The 16069-nt window shown below is 46.1% G+C and overlaps 1 pseudogene; it reads right to left on the reverse strand.

Moving 5' to 3' along the window:
• The window catches only part of LOC136465396 (uncharacterized), a 23023-nt pseudogene extending 8308 nt beyond the window's left edge, over positions 1-14715 (reverse strand).
• Positions 14716-16069: the final 1354 nt, after the last annotated feature.

Here is a 16069-nt window from a genome sequence, read left to right on the forward strand (position 1 = left end):
GACAATTATGAGGTGAAGCAAGTATTGCGCTAGCCTACTAAAAATGCAAGCCACCTACCATAATTCTAGTTGATATAGTTTCTATCCACACAATAGCTATGTCACTACACTAAGTTAATGTGCTCTCAAAGGCTAACTAAAGAGCCACACTAACCAAACTAACAAGCTCTCACAACTAGCTACACTAAATAGCTTGGCAACTAGTTTGCGGTAATATAAAGAGAGTGAGCAAGAAGGTTATACCGCCATGTCGAGAAAAGGAGCCAATCAATCACAAGAATGAATAACAATGAAGACCAATCACCTCGGAATCAAATGATGAACACAATGATTTTTTACCGAGGTTCACTTGCTTGCCGGCAAGCTACTCCTCGTTGTGGCGATTCACTCACTTGGAGGTTCATGCGCTAATTGGCATCACACACCAAACCCTTGATAGGGTGCCATACAACCAACACAAGATGAGGATCACACAAGCCATGAGCAATCCACTAGAGTACCTTTTGGCTCTCCGCCAGGGAAAGATCAAGAACCCCTCACAATCACCACGATCGGAGCCAGAGACAATCACCACCCTCCGCTCGACGATCCTCGCTGCTCCAAGCCATCTAGGTGGTGGCAACCACCAAGAGTAACAAGCGAATCCCACAGCGAAACATGAACACCAAGTGCCTCTAGATGCAAACACTCAAGCAATGCACATGGATTATCTCCTAATCTCACAAAGATGATGAATTAATGATGGAGATGAGTGGGAGGGCTTTGGCTAAGCTCACAAGGTTGCTATGTCAATGCAAATGGCCAAGAGAGTGAGCTTGAGCCGGCTATGGGGCTTAAATAGAATCCCCCCACGAAATAGAGCCGTTATACCCCTTCACTGGGCACAACTCGGGGTGACCGGACGCTCTGGTCATATTGACCGGATGCTGGACCTCAGCGTCTGGTCACGGGATGTGTGCCACATGTCCTCTCTCTTCAAATGTTGATCACCCGATCTCAATGGTCAAGTGATGACCGGACACAGCAGCTTAAAGTGACCGAACGCTGAACCCCAGCGTCCGGTCGTTTCCAGTAAGCATCCAGAGATGACTTTTCATGACCAGACGCGTCCGGTCATGCTCGACCGGACACACCCAGTGTGCGGTCACTCGGTGATTCCTCTGTGCATGACCATATCAGTGTGACTGGACACAGCCAGCCAGCGTTCGGTCATTTTAGTGCCAGCGTCCGGTCGATGATCGATGCTATGCTTCTTCAGCTGCTACTGACCGGATGCGCCGGTCGTACAGAGACCAACGTCTGGTCACTTACAGTGACCTCTGTCTTTTCTGTCTACGGCGTCGGTGGCACCGTCGGACTATTCGCACTCCGACGGTGAACTTCCTATCCCTTGCTCAAATGTGTCAACCACCAAGTGTATCACCTTGTGCACATGTGTTAGCATATTTTCACAAATATTTTCAAGGGTGTTAGCACTCCACTAGATCCTAAATGCATATGCAATGAGTTAAAGCATCTAGTGGCACTTTGATAACCACATTTCGATACGAGTTTCACCCCTCTTAATAGTATGGCTATCAAATCTAAATGTGATCACACTCTCTAAGTGTCTTGATCAGCAAAACAAAATAGCTCCTACCATTTATACCTTTGCCTTGAGCCTCTTGTTTTTCTCTTTCTTCTTTTCAAGTCCAAGCACTTGATCATCACCATGGCATCACCATCATCATGTCATGATCTTCATTTGCTTCACCACTTGGAATGTGCTACCTATGTCATGATCACTTGATAAACTAGGTTAGCACTTAGGGTTTCATCAATTCACCAAAACCAAACTAGAGCTTTCAATCTCCCCCTTTTTGGTAATTGATGACAACCCTTTCACAAAGATATGAATTAAAATTCAATTGAATCCATGTTGCTTGCCGACGCATATTTACCATGTGTAAAAGGATATGGACAAGTTTCATGAACCCCATATGGTAGCAATTGCTCCCCCCTACATATGTGCTAAGAGTTTAGATTGTAGCTTGCACATATGCTTAGATAGGAAATATAGGAGATAATGTCTACCAAATGATGCTAAGGTGTAAAAGATGGACCTTTGAAGCATGATACCAATCGGAGTGCACCATTATACCATCCTTAGTACCATGGTTAGCTCGATACCACTTGGAAACACTTGGAAATGAAATCACTAGATAAACTTATGCATGCTAGATTTTCATTTCATCATTCAAACCTATAACTAGCATACACCACACAAGCATGAATATTGAAATTTAAAACTTGTGCCATGCAAGCAAACATATGAAATGCACATTAAAATGCACCATACAAGTTCATGAGCTTGCTCCCCCTACTTGTGTGCTCAAAATTTTAATTGATCCCTTTCCTTTGTCATATTCCTCCCCTGATCCCTTTCCTTTGTCATATTCCTCCCCCTATGTCAAATTCTCCTCCTTTGTTGTCTTTTCACTATCTTAGTACACGAATATCTTTGTTTTTCTCCCCATGTACTAATATCTTTGTTTTTCTCCCCCTTTGTCATCAATGACCACAAAGGTTCAAAAAGTAGATAGGTTAAGATTATCAATGTCAATCAATGGGGTGAAGATCATTTTCCCAAATTTGGTTCAATTTAGAATACTTGCCAAAGACATTTAACTCGGTTTGATCCAAGGACAAGCTTCTTCACACCTCCAAATAAGGGTTATCTTGTACCATGTTGAGTTAAGCACTTAGAGCTCATTTTCTAGATCAAACACTAGGTTTACAAGCCCACAAACATGCCATATGCTACCACTAGATCAAAATAAGCATAGAAGCAATAGTGGTACCATACAATTATCAAATTCATTTGATTTTCATGAATGAGCCTATTAAATGTGAAAGATGTCTAGATGCACTAAACAAGTCCTTAGCAAGGATGTATGCCATGCCAATCAACTTTTACCTTGGATTGCTTGAAGAAGAGGCATGTCATATGAGTGGGGGGGTGCATCAACACATATTTGAGAAATCCAATATGTTCAACTCATTCCTTAACTTGCAAAACCTTTTCTCATCCAATGGCTTGGTGAATATATCGGCAAGTTGATCTTCGGTGCCTACACTCTCAATACAAATGTCCCCTTTTTGTTGGTGATCTCTTATGAAATGGTGGCGGACATCAATGTGCTTTGTTCTTGCATGTTGAACCAGATTGTTTGTCAACTTGATTGCACTCTCATTGTCACATAGCAATGGCCCTTTCTTGAACTTGATTCCAAAATCACTCAAAGTGGCCTTCATCCAAAGTATTTGTGCACAACAACTACCGGCGGATATGTATTCGGATTCGGCAGTTGATAATGCAACACTATTTTGCTTCTTTGATGACCATGAAACAAGTGATCTTCCTAATAATTGACATGTGTCTAAGGTGCTCTTCCTTTTAACCTTGCATCCTGCATAATTCGAGTCGGAGTAACCAACTAGCTCAAACTTTGCTCCTTTGGGATACCACAAACCAACATTTGGTGTATGCTTCAAGTACCTCAATATTCTCTTTGTAGCCTTCAAATGACTTTCTCTTGGTGAGGCTTGAAATCTTGCACACATGCATACACTAAACATGACATCCGGCCTTGATGCGGTCACATAGAGTAGGCTTCCAATCATAGACCGATATAATTTTTGATCCACCATATTGCCACTTGCATCACTATCCAAGTTGTCATTTGTGCCCATTGGTGTGCTAATGGCTTTACTATCACTCATGCCAAACTTCTTGATCATGTCCTTGATATACTTGCCTTGACTCACAAATGTACCGTTCTTCAATTGCTTGATTTGAAGACAAAGGAAGTAACTCAACTCTCCAATCATGGACATCTCAAACTTATTAGCCATCATCTTTCCAAACTCATCACAAAAGTCTTGATTGGTTGATCCAAATATGATGTCATCAACATAGATTTGCAACACAAACAAATCTTTTCCAATCTTCTTGATGAAGAGAGTGGTGGCAACCTTGCCCATTATGAACCCTTTAGAGAGTAGGAAGTCCCTTAATCTCTCATACCATGCTCTAGGTGCTTGCTTCAAGCCATACAATGCCTTCTTCAACTTGTACACATGGTTGGGCTTCTTGTCATCTTCAAAACCAGGAGGTTGCTCAACATATACTTCTTCGTTGATGTAACCATTGAGAAATGCACTCTTAACATCCATTTGATAGAGCTTGATGTTGTGGGCACAAGTATAGGCTAGCAAGATTCTTATTGCTTCCAATCTAGCAACCGGGGCATATGTTTCTCCAAAGTCAAGACCTTCAACTTGTGTATAGCCTTGTGCTACCAATCTTGCTTGTTTCTAAAGACCCATTTGGTTCCAATCACATTGTATCCCTTTGGTCTCTCTACTAATTCCCATACTTGATTTCTTGTGAAGTTATTCAATTCTTCATGCATAGCATTCACCCAATCAACATCCTTCAATGCTTCATCTATCTTCTTTGGTTCAATGGATGACACAAATGAGAAATGCTCACAAAATGAAGCCAATCTTGATCTAGTTTGCACACCTATTGAAATATCACCAATAATAGTGTCCAATGGATGATCCCTTGCAATATTGGTTGGTTGGAGGATTGGAACTTGATTGCTTACACTTGCTTGATCATTGGATTGAGATGATGTACTAGCCACTTGATCTTGTTCATTATCATGAGAACCACTTGTACTAGCTTGAGTTATATCATCTTGTACATTTGAGTTAGAGAGCACTTGCACTTGATCATCTTCATCATCATTCACTTGCCTACGCCTCAATTCACCAACATCCATGTTCTTCATGGCATTTGAAAGTTGAATGCCTCTAACATCTTCCAAGTTCTCATTCTCTACTTGTGAACCCTTGGTTTCATTAAATTCAACATCATGAACTTCCTCAAGAGTACCACTATCCAAATTCTAAACTCTATATGCTTTGCTTGTAGTGGAATAACCAAGTAGGAATCTGTCAGTACAGAAAGTGACCAACTAGTAAATATTTGTAGTTTTACTGTACGTTGTGATCGAAGGTGGCCTAGCACTCAATGACACGGGATTTATACTGGTTCAGGCAACGTGGCCTATGTCCAGTGTGGGTCAGTCGGTGACTTTATTCCCAAGGCCAGGTGCTCGAAGTCTGTAGTGGGGTTACAAACGAGTGAGAGAGAGACGGGGTGTCTGGTCGGTCTGGTCGGAAGGGTCGAGATCGACAGGAGCTATGCTACGAACGAAGTGTCCTAGCATGTGCTTGAGGGGTTTCTAGCTATTGATCTAATGAACCTAAACTTGAAGAGGTCGACTTGGGTTAACTGCGTGTGTTTGGAGGGAGCACATCCCCTTTTATAGAAGAAGGGGATGGCTTTACACGTGAGAGGGAGAGTGAGTACGGATGTTTCTAAGCCTTGTTGCCCACGCCGATGGGGATGGGATAATGGTGGGCGCCCGCAATACTGTTGATGTCACTATAGAATGTCAGGTACATGTGGGAGGTTTGAGTTGCTTTCTTCAAGACTAGAGGGCGTCGGTACCTGCAAAAATGCTGTCTCACCGACTAGAGGCATGACTTTACCATGTTCACCTGGTACGGTGAATTCTGGCACCCATAATACTATTGATGGCTAGAGGCACATGGGGGGTCTTACCGTATGGGTGTTTTGACCGGCGCCTACAATATTGTAGAGGTAATTGTTGGCGCCTACAATACTGTTCGTGGCAGGGCGGTTGTAAAGTATTGTTCCATAGGGTATGGTCCTTGGTGCCATGGTTTGACTTGTGAGCCCTATCTTGCCTTCCTTCGTACGCCTTCTAGTTCCTTCCGAGTGGGCGTCCCTGGTCGGATGGCCCCAGTTGGTTCTGGCGCGCTAGTCGGAGACTAGCGATGGGCAGGGTTTTTCTATAAACCCCGGCCGGAGACACGGGGTCAGAGTCAGAGGCAATCCTCAGGTCAGGCTTTCCAAGTGGAGACCGTGCGAAGGCAGCCGAGGCCGAACGCTAGCGCTCTGATCGGAGAGGCCGTTTGGAGTTGGCCTAAGCCTGAGCTAGTGCTCCGGTCGGAAAGATGGGCCGAAGGCGGCCAGGGCCTGAAGCGAGTGCTTCGGTCTATTGAGTTCAGACTTTTAGGCCGGTCCAGAAGAAAGAAATGCTTCTCCTAGGCCGAGCCCTAGCATGGAAGCCGGTCCCTGAGGGACCATGGGTTTATGAACCCGACAGGATCCCCCAAGCCCCCGAGCGATTCGGGCAGAATCATCCAGGGGATTTTTGTCTTGCCGGCGGGTGCGCGCGAGTGCACCCGTGGGTGTAGCCCCCGAGCCCCCGGGCGGTTCGAGCTGAACCGGCTAGGGGATGTTTCTGAGTTTGTCAATGGGGGATGTTTTTTTTGTTTTGTCGGCGGGTGCGCGCGAGCGCACCCACGGGTGTAGCCCCCGAGCCCTAGGCGGTTCGGGCCAAACTGGCTGGGGGTGTTGTCTCAGCAGGCGTGTATGCATGTTTTTTTAGTTTGAGACAGAATTTTGTTTAACCATGGTGTTGTTGCGTGCCATGGGATCTGGTGAGTCGGAGTTGTGAACAGACCATGGCATCGGTGCACGCCGTGGATAGGATCAAGGTGAAATCACAAGTAGACCTAGGCGTCGGGGCGCGCCGTGGATCAAGAGAGTTTAGTTTTAGTTAGTGAAGCCATTACGCGAGTTTAGGAGTCGCAGTCCCAGGAGCCATAGCCGGATGTCGCCGATCCTATCAACGTGAGTTTAGGAGTTGCGGTCCCAAGAGCCGTAGCCGGATGTTGCTAATCCTATCGATGTGAGTTTAGGAGTCACGGTCCTAAGAGCCGTAGTCGGATGTTGCCGATCCTATCGATGTGAGTTCAGGGTTGCGGTCCCAGGGTTTATTTGGAGCACAGTGAAGTCATCTGAAGCCATTACGAAGACATTGTTAGTTTAGTTAAAGATCAGACGAGGCGATGCTCGTGGGTCCTAGTGTCGGTGCGCGCCGAGGACCGGGCGAGTCGTAGTCGTGGATCTGGCGAGTTCAAGATCGCCGTCCTTGGCATTTTTCTTGAGCCCCAAGCCCTATTGGGCCTTTGTAGGGGTTGATGTGAGTTTATGTGTGTTTACCCCATCCTTGGTTCCTCACAACCAGAGGGGCTGAGTTTTGTCTCCTGTCCCGATCGCTCGGGCTTGAAAGACTAGCTCGGTGAGTTGTTAACGAGTGTGATCGAGTGGAATCCAGGTCCGTCGTTCGTGATGGGGTCGACATAGCCCTCTTGTGACATTCCACTACTCCTTTACCTACAACCCGATAGATGCCTAGGTCATTTTGGAGACCAACCTGGGTGGCCTTTCGGCCTCCCCTTGATGGAGATTCTGTGGGCTTAGCGAGAGGTTCAGGATCGAACGAGAAGGTTGAGATGACCTAGTCTGTCAAACCGGGCGAGGGCCGCACAGGGCTCATCTGTGGTTTTCTCCCTAGCTCTGTTTTGGTTGCTCATATCGAATGATGCAACCGCCGCTTCATGACACAATCACAGAACGTTCTGATGCATTTTGCTGCATGTGCGATGCTTAGTTCCTGAGCCCCTGGGCAGTTTATGCCCTAACCGTCCAGGGGGTTCAGGCGTATGGTATGAAATGCACGTATGGATGTATGAAATGATTTGTAATGAAATAGAGGGGCTTTGATAGTGTTTTACCTTGACGACTGGAGTGACGGGGTTCGAAGAGCTCCAGTCAGAAACATTCGACCGATACCTTGATGACCTGAGAGATGGGGTTCGTAGAGCTTCAGTCAGGAACATTCGACCAGGACCCGTGCTTGTCATTCAAGATGGAGTCAGCATGGCCCACATGGGGTGCCCCTTCGCTTCCTACCTGTATCTCAGGTGTGGATACTGAGCGATTCAATCGACTCAGGGGGCCGGTTGGTCTCTCGGTGGAGATTTCGTGTGGTGGTGCCTGCATGACTGGAGTGATAGGGTTCGAAGAGCTCTAGTCAGAAACGTCCGACCGGTACCTATGCTTGTCAATCGTGGGTCAGCCCTTGTGTGAACAATTTTGTATTAATGAACACATGCTCACCTTGATGACCTAAGAGACGGGGTTCGAAGAGCTCTAGTCAGAAATGTCTGACTGGTACCTGCGCTTGTCAATCGTGGGTTAGCCCTTGTGTGAACAGTTTTGTATTAATGAACACATGCTCACCTTGATGACCTAAGAGACGGGGTTTGGAGAGCTCCAATCAGAAACGTCCGACCGGTACCTGCGCTTGTCAATCGTGGGTTAGCCCTCATGTGAACAGTTTTCTATATTAATGAATACATCCATGATGTCCTTGTGACAGAACCACGATATTCGTTCCCTATGTTTATCTTAGCAAAACTTTTGTTTTTTATCCTTTCTTTCTCGTACCTGCCCGTTTGTTCCATAGGCTGCGACCTTGTGAGCCCACGGCGTGGCCCACGAGGTTCAGCTATTTGTAACCGTAGGAAAAGGTGGGGTGCATTTGGTTGGGAGTAAGAATAGAGTTTCATAAGGAAAACACAAGGAATGGAATATGTTTCTATTTGGGGACACAACTGCTTTGTTGTGCGATAGTAAAAAGAGAGGTAATATTAAAATATTATACATGGAGCCCCCCGAACGACCCGGGCTGAAAGTGTTTCGGGCAGGAGTGCTCTTACGGGAGCGTGTTCTAACAAAAAAGTGGTTTAAACCAAATTTAGGGGGAAAACGATGTAGCTGTTCAATGTTCCAAGTGTTGTTGAGAAGGTTGCCGTTGTTGTCCTCCAATCGGTAGGTGCCTGGTCGGACTACTTCGGTTATCGTATAGGGTCCTTCCCATGGTGGAGAGAGCTTGTGTTTTTCCTTTGTTGATTGGGTCCTCTAGAGTACGAGGTCACCGACTTTGAGAATCCTTCCTCTAATCTTCCTTTTGTGGTACCTGCGGAGGGTTTGTTGGTAGCAAGCGGAGTGGATGACGGTTGCTTCACGGGCTTCTTCGAGTAGGTCAACCGCATCTTGTTGGGCCTCCGCGGCTCGATCATGGTCGAAAGCCTTCACTCTTGGTGCGCCATGGTCAAGGTCAGAGGGCAACACTGCCTCGGCTCCATAGGCCAGGAAGAAGGGTGTGAATCCCGTAGATCGGTTTGGGGCCGTTCTCAAGCTCCAGAGGATTGCTAGGACCTCCACAACCCATCACCCGACATATTTGTTGAGTCGATCGAAGATGCGTGACTTAAGTCCTTGGAGGACCATGCCATTGGCGCGTTCGACCTGACTGTTAGTTCATGGATGTCTGACCAAGGCCCAGTCGATCCTAATACCGTATCCGTCGCTGAAATTTAGGAACTTTTTTCTGGTGAAGTTAGTCCCATGGTCAATGATGATACAGTTGGGAACGCCGAATCGGTAGATGATGTCAAGGAAGAATTTGACTGCCTCCTCTGACCGGATGTTGGTGATGGGTTTGGCCTCTATCCACTTGGTGAATTTGTCAACCACTATGAGTAGGCGAGTGAAACCGCCCGGGGCCTTTTTGAGGGGTCCTACCATGTCTAGGCCCCAGACCACAAATGGACAGGTGATAGGGATGGTTTGGAGCTCTTGTGCCGGCAAGTGGGTTTGTCGGGCATAGAACTGGCATCCCTCACACCTGCAAACGACTTCCTCTGCATCTCGTAGTGCGGTGGGCCAGTAAAAACTTTGGCGGAAGGCTTTTTTGACCAGCGATCTTGGGGCCGCGTGATGTCCGCAAATGCCGGCATGAACCTCGAGGAGGAGACCCCTCCCTTGGCTAGTGAGGATACACTTCATGAGTACCCTTGATGGGCTCCATCTGTAGAGCTCGCCACTGAGTGCGACGAAGGTCTTGGCGCATCGAGTGATTCATCAGGCCTCCATCCTTTTGGGCGGGAGAACCTCTTCGAGGATGTAGGCAAGTAGCGGTACTCGCCAATCGGTTTGCCTGGGCGTCAATACAGCAATGCTCATGGGTGGCATAGAGGTACAGGGATCAGAGCCCCTAGGTGCTAGTTGGGCATCGGGGTCAGAGCCCCCGAGCACTGGTTGGGCGTCGAAGGGCGTCCGGGTCAGACCTTCCAAGATGCGAGCGGACGGCTCGTGGATGTCGTTGATGAAGACCCTGCTTGGGGACGGATCCCGCCTGGCGGCCAGTTTTGTGAGGAAATTGGCGACATCGTTGTCCCTTCGAGGGACGTGATGTAGTTTGATCCCCTAGAATTTGTCCTTGAGCTTGTGCACCTCTTGGCAGTATGCCGTCATGAGGGGGCTTTTGCAGGAGGACTCCTTCAAGACCTGATCAATGACTAGTTCCGAGTCGCCATGGACGTAGAGTCATGTAGCACCGAGCTCAATGGCGATGCGGAGTCCATTGATAAGGGCCTCATATTCCGTGGCATTGTTTGAAGTTGAGAAATGGAGGCGGATGGCGTAACGGAGCCTACTCCCATCCAGGGAGATCAGAACCACTCCAGCTCCCGAGCCGAGCGCCATTATGGACCCATCGAAGTTGTGGTAGAACCTCCTAAATTATAGGGCCCACATGCACCTATCACTGTCTAACGACCTTTGACATTTATGCATATGTTTTCGTTAACTTAAGAAGACTGTCGGGTGTCCTCGGGGAACCCCAAATCATCCACGATTTCCGAGTAGGATCACGTTACAGAGTCATTGTAGTATTACAACATTTATTCAAATATCAATACCAGAGTAAAAATAGCGAAAGTCTTACAATAACATAATTTACAAAACAGTAGTTTCAAACCTCGCAACTAGGTTCGATGTTTATTACAAAACGAAATAGTGGAGTAGCATTATAATATAATACAAAACACACAATGAAACTGCCCTACCCATGGGCCACACATTTACTTCTCATTGTCATCACAAGGAACAACTATCATGTAGCACGATCCAAAGCAGATCTGCTCATGAGGCTCACCTGCAACAAGGGGTCAACGAACCCTGAGTACAAAAGTACTCTACAAGACTTAACCAAAATAAAACTGATAGAACTCAGGAATGCCGGCTCATGGGATTCAAGGTATGGCTTTAACAATAATCAAAGTTCTTTTGTGTAAAAGCTCTTTAACAAAATTCTTTACTTCAAAGGTAAAACCTTATAAGTACCACATATGAATCTGCCATGATCCGTAATGAGAACATGAACTTCATATCAATCTCTTTCGCAGACCTTTCTCAAGTTCTAGTTATTAATACTACGATGATGAACAGTAAGTTGAGTCTCCATAACCGAGGAGCAACGATGATTCAAACCGATTAAAACCTAGCTGGAAATTCTAGACCACATGACATATGTAGATCCCCGACCTACATATACCAACCTGCACTCAGATCCTCTAAAACAAGAACAGGTCTGCACCACCCGAGAATACAGTACTCCACCAATCCAGCCCATTGCCACGTGGGTACATGCTATTCCCGCCATCTCTCCACTCCTAGTGCGCGAGTAGCCATTCTCATATTAGAATAGCCAAGTAAAGGCTTACCAGAGTATGTGGTTAGTACTACAAATTCTCACCTCATGCAATTCAACAATGGACGTGCCTTAACCGACATAGGCGGAAAGAACCCGCTCACAAGACCTCCATGTCTTGTGGCTCACACACACCGAGTCCGCTCGGTCTAGATTTATTACTCCACATTCCCATATCACATGATAACAAGTAACCAAGGTTCCATTAAAAACTTGCAGGTGGCAGGTAATCACCCGACTTTCATCGTTCTAAGCATAGCTAAGCAAAACTAGGCATATACGAATTTAAAACTGGTAATATGGTAAATATGGAATAACAAGGTTGGTAATGTACCAATTTGGCTTGTACTTGACTCCTAATCACTTAATGCAGTAAAAAGAAGCAAAAGCAAAATCAATTTGTAAAATATAAGGTAGGGTTGTATGCATCCGGGGCTTGCCTTCATTGACGGAAAAGTCTGGTTCCCGCGATGTTTCACAAGTATTCGATCCAACCTCAACAGACGGACTAACCTCCTCCGCAACTTGATTAACTACTATGTGTTCACCTTCGTTCACTACACGTAGTAACAATGACATGTTTAACATGATGCTGAATACGAAACATGATGCTCGATGATGGATGCAAAAATTAGCAATTTGAATACAACTTTCCTTCGCAGTACAGTTACAAGTCAAACAAACTAAATCTTTTTCACAACATATACATCAATTACCAAGGATCATTATCAACAAATGACCCAAGGTCATCACTCAATCAAAATTTTAAACAAAACCTAAATCATTAAAGGTTACTATTTGCTTTTATGAATTAATTATTTAATTCAAAATTATGAAATAAATCAACTTATTCTAATTGAGCTCAAAATTTTTGTAAATGTTCATTACATGATAAGTAAGTGGCAAAACAAATTTCATAATTTTTGGACAATTAAATAAGCCTAGAAAAATCATGGAAATCCATTTATTAATTAATTGAGTAATTTTCATCATATTCAAAAAGTATTGAAAAACATTATTTTATATTTTTCTTAAATAATATACATCATAGGGAAGTCACACAAAAATTTTCATAATTTTTGGAGCTATAAATAAATCTACACAAAAATAATAAATTACATCACTATTCATTCAAATCTGAAAATAGAAAAATTCCATTTGAACGTTGAGTCACTGACAACGGGTCCCACCTGTCATCCCTAACCTCGCGCGTTTGACCACGACGGCGATGGCGCTGACCGACGTAAACTCGTCGACGATGAGTCCAACGGCGACGGCCAAAGTACCAAAACGATCACCAAGACTAGGCGCGTCGATTGGTGGCAAAATCAAGACCCAACAGCGACTGGACCGAGCACAACGCCGGCCATGGCAGACGCGAATGCACGGCGGCGCTATGCCGGCGACAACAGGCCGATAGTAGTTAAACAAAAGGTCTGGGAAGCATCAGTAGCTTACCCCGAACGGTTTGGAGTCAATTACCGAGCCTAAGGAGCAACAGCAAGGTGGTTCGACGATCAGCGCAAGCACGGCGGAGCAAAACGTCGTCGGCGATGGTGTACCAGCGACTACAGTGATCAAAACGAGTAAGCAACACAGGATTAAGCACCACAGCATCGAGACAAAGCCGTAGGTACACCGATCAAGGCCAACGGCTCACCGGAGTAGGCTGGCCGCGGTGAAACGGAATCTCGGGTGAGGTTGCTGGCCGTGAGGAAGAAAGCGACGAACGGCGAACTCACGGCGAAATCAATCGACCAGAGCTTGCTAGCTAGGTGCGCAAGGAAGAGGCAAAGCTATCTAGCACTATGCCGCGACGGCACAGACACTGGTTCGATGGCAAGGGCTCAACTGAGCAGCGGCAGCGGTGACTGGAAAAACAGAGGAGAAGAGAAAGCGAAGAACGGCGACGGTGGCTGGCTTATAACGCGACCAAGGAAGCGCAAAGAAGCCACGTGGAAGCCTTCACCGTGCCAACGCGACGCCTAGACAGCCACGCGCATGACTGGAAGCTAACCGAAGCTCGTCGGCGGTGTAGCACAAGCGGTGAACACTGTTCATCAAAATTACAGAATTGCCATTCGCCAAATTTCACAAATTACTCCCAAATTTTCATAATAACTCAAAAATCTCCAAAAACAAAAGTTGTTCAAAATCAAAAGTTCTACAACTTTGCTTTTTAAACCATACCCAAATTTGGCCTACATTTTGAAATGAACTTTTGAATTCAAAGCAGGGATATTTAAGGAATTTCACCTTTTTAAATAACTTCAAATTTTACTAAACAACTTGAAAAACTCCAAAAACAAACTTTGTATAACTTGTCAAGCTCTACACTTTTGCTTTTGGGCTCAACCCCAAAATATGCTTAGATTTTGAAATGGATTTTTAGAGTAGGGTTTAAATATTGAAAATCAGGGTTTTCGGAATTTCAAATCAATACAAAGATTTCGAACTTGATTCAAACAATACCAAGCAATGCTTATAACATAAATGTAAACTTATTTTAGTGAATGCATACAAAGTTTTTAATATAACCAAATGCCTTACAATGCATATGATGACATGGTAGTTTTAGTATTTAAACACCCAGGGTGTTACAGAAGTACATTGTCCAGTATTCGTGGGTGACGTCTAGGATTGGTAGCTGGACCTCCGTCTATTCAGTGACAAAATCTGTGAGAGCCTGAGACTTAATAGCAGTGCGGGGGGTATATCTGATGTCGTGGCTCATGAGTTCAAGAGCCCACATGGAGATTCGTCCCGTGGCGTCGCGGTTGTGGATGATGTCTCCAAGTGGGTATGAAGTGATGACCATGACTTTGTGGTCAGTGAAGTAGTGTAGGAGCTTCCTGGTCACCATTAGTATGGTGTATAGGAGTTTCTACACCTAGGGGTACTGGACCTTGGGGTCAGTAAGCACTTCTCTGACGAAGTATACGGGTTGCTGCACTTTGAGCTGGTGTCTCGGTTCCTCCCTCTCTATGACCAGGGTGGCACTCACCACATGGTTACTTACCACGACATAGAGGAGGAGGGGTTCTCCCCGCTTAGGAGCGATGAGGATTAGGGCCGATGTTAGGGATGTTTTGAGGCTTTCAAGAGCCTGCTGGGCTTCCTCAGTCCAGACAAAGGCGTCCGTCCTTTTGAGGAGCTTGTAAAGCGGCATCCCCCATTTGCTGAGCTAGGAGATGAAGCAGCTTAAGGCAGCCAGGCAACCAGTGAGTCTCTGCATGCCCTTGACTTTGCGTATGGGGCCCATGTTGGAGATGGTCGTGATCTTTTCGGGGTTGGCTTCGATGCCACGCTCGGATACGATGTATCCAAGCAGTTTCCCCTTTGGAACCCGAAAACACACTTTTCAAGATTCAACTTGATGTTGAACCTTCAGAGGTTTGCAAATGTCGCGGCCAAGTTTGTGATTAGGTCACAAGCTTGAGCCATTTTGACCACTATGTCATCAACATAGACGATGATCATTGGTTTTGGCCGCTCGGCCTGATCGGGCTAGTCGAGCGGGTCGATTTGGTCGGCAAAGCATTGCTGCATGCACCTTTGGTAGGTGGCACCAGTGTTCTTCAGGCCAAAAGGCATGGTCACATAGCAGCATGAACCATATGGGGTGATGAACGAGGTTATGAGCTGATCGGACTCTTTTATCGTGATCTGGTGATAGCCTGAGTAGGCATCCAGAAAGGAGAGGATTTCACAACCTAAGGTGGAGTCAATTATCTGGTCTATGCATGGTAATGGGAAATGATCCTTCGGGCACGCTTTGTTAAGTCTAGTATAATCGACACACATTCTCCACATCCCAGTCTTTTTTTCTGACTAGGACGAGTTTGGCAAGCCAGTCGGAATGGAAGACCTCCCTGATGAACTCGGCTACTAGGAGTTTGGCGATTTCCTTGCCTATGGCCCTGCGCCTTTCGTCATCAAAGCGATGCAGGCATTGTTTGGCAGGTTTAGAGCCCAGGGTAAGGCATAGTGCATGCTCGGTGACCTCCTGGGGTATCCCTGACATGTCAGACGGCTGCCATGCGAAGACATCATGATTGTCGTGTAGGAAGTCGACGAGCTCGCTTTCCTATTGGCCAGAAGCTGGGTCCTGATCCAAACTATCTTGGTTGGGTTGGTGGGATCGATTTCCACCACCTTGGTTTCTTCGAGCGAGCGGAAGGCCAATGAGGAAGTTGGTTGGTTACAGTCCGGGGCTGCCAGGACCGATGACTCCCTGAGCCATGGGAGTTCGGACGAGTTAACAACTACAGTGGCGAGCTTGTAGTGTTCGCGGTCGCATGTGAAGGCATGCAAGAATGTGCTGCTCACAGTGATGACGCCGTTTGGTCCCGGCATCTTTAGCTTGAGGTAGGTATAGTTGGGGATTGCCATGAATCTCGTGTAGCATGGCTGCCCCAAGATGGCGTGGTGGGACCCTAGAAAGTCCTCCACCTCGAAGGTGAGAACCTCCGAGCGGAAGTTGGCTTGGCTGCCGAACATGACGAGCAGATCGATCTACCCAA

The sequence above is a fragment of the Miscanthus floridulus genome, chromosome 7, assembly GCF_019320115.1.
Source record: "Miscanthus floridulus cultivar M001 chromosome 7, ASM1932011v1, whole genome shotgun sequence".
NCBI classification, from domain to species: domain Eukaryota; kingdom Viridiplantae; phylum Streptophyta; class Magnoliopsida; order Poales; family Poaceae; genus Miscanthus; species Miscanthus floridulus.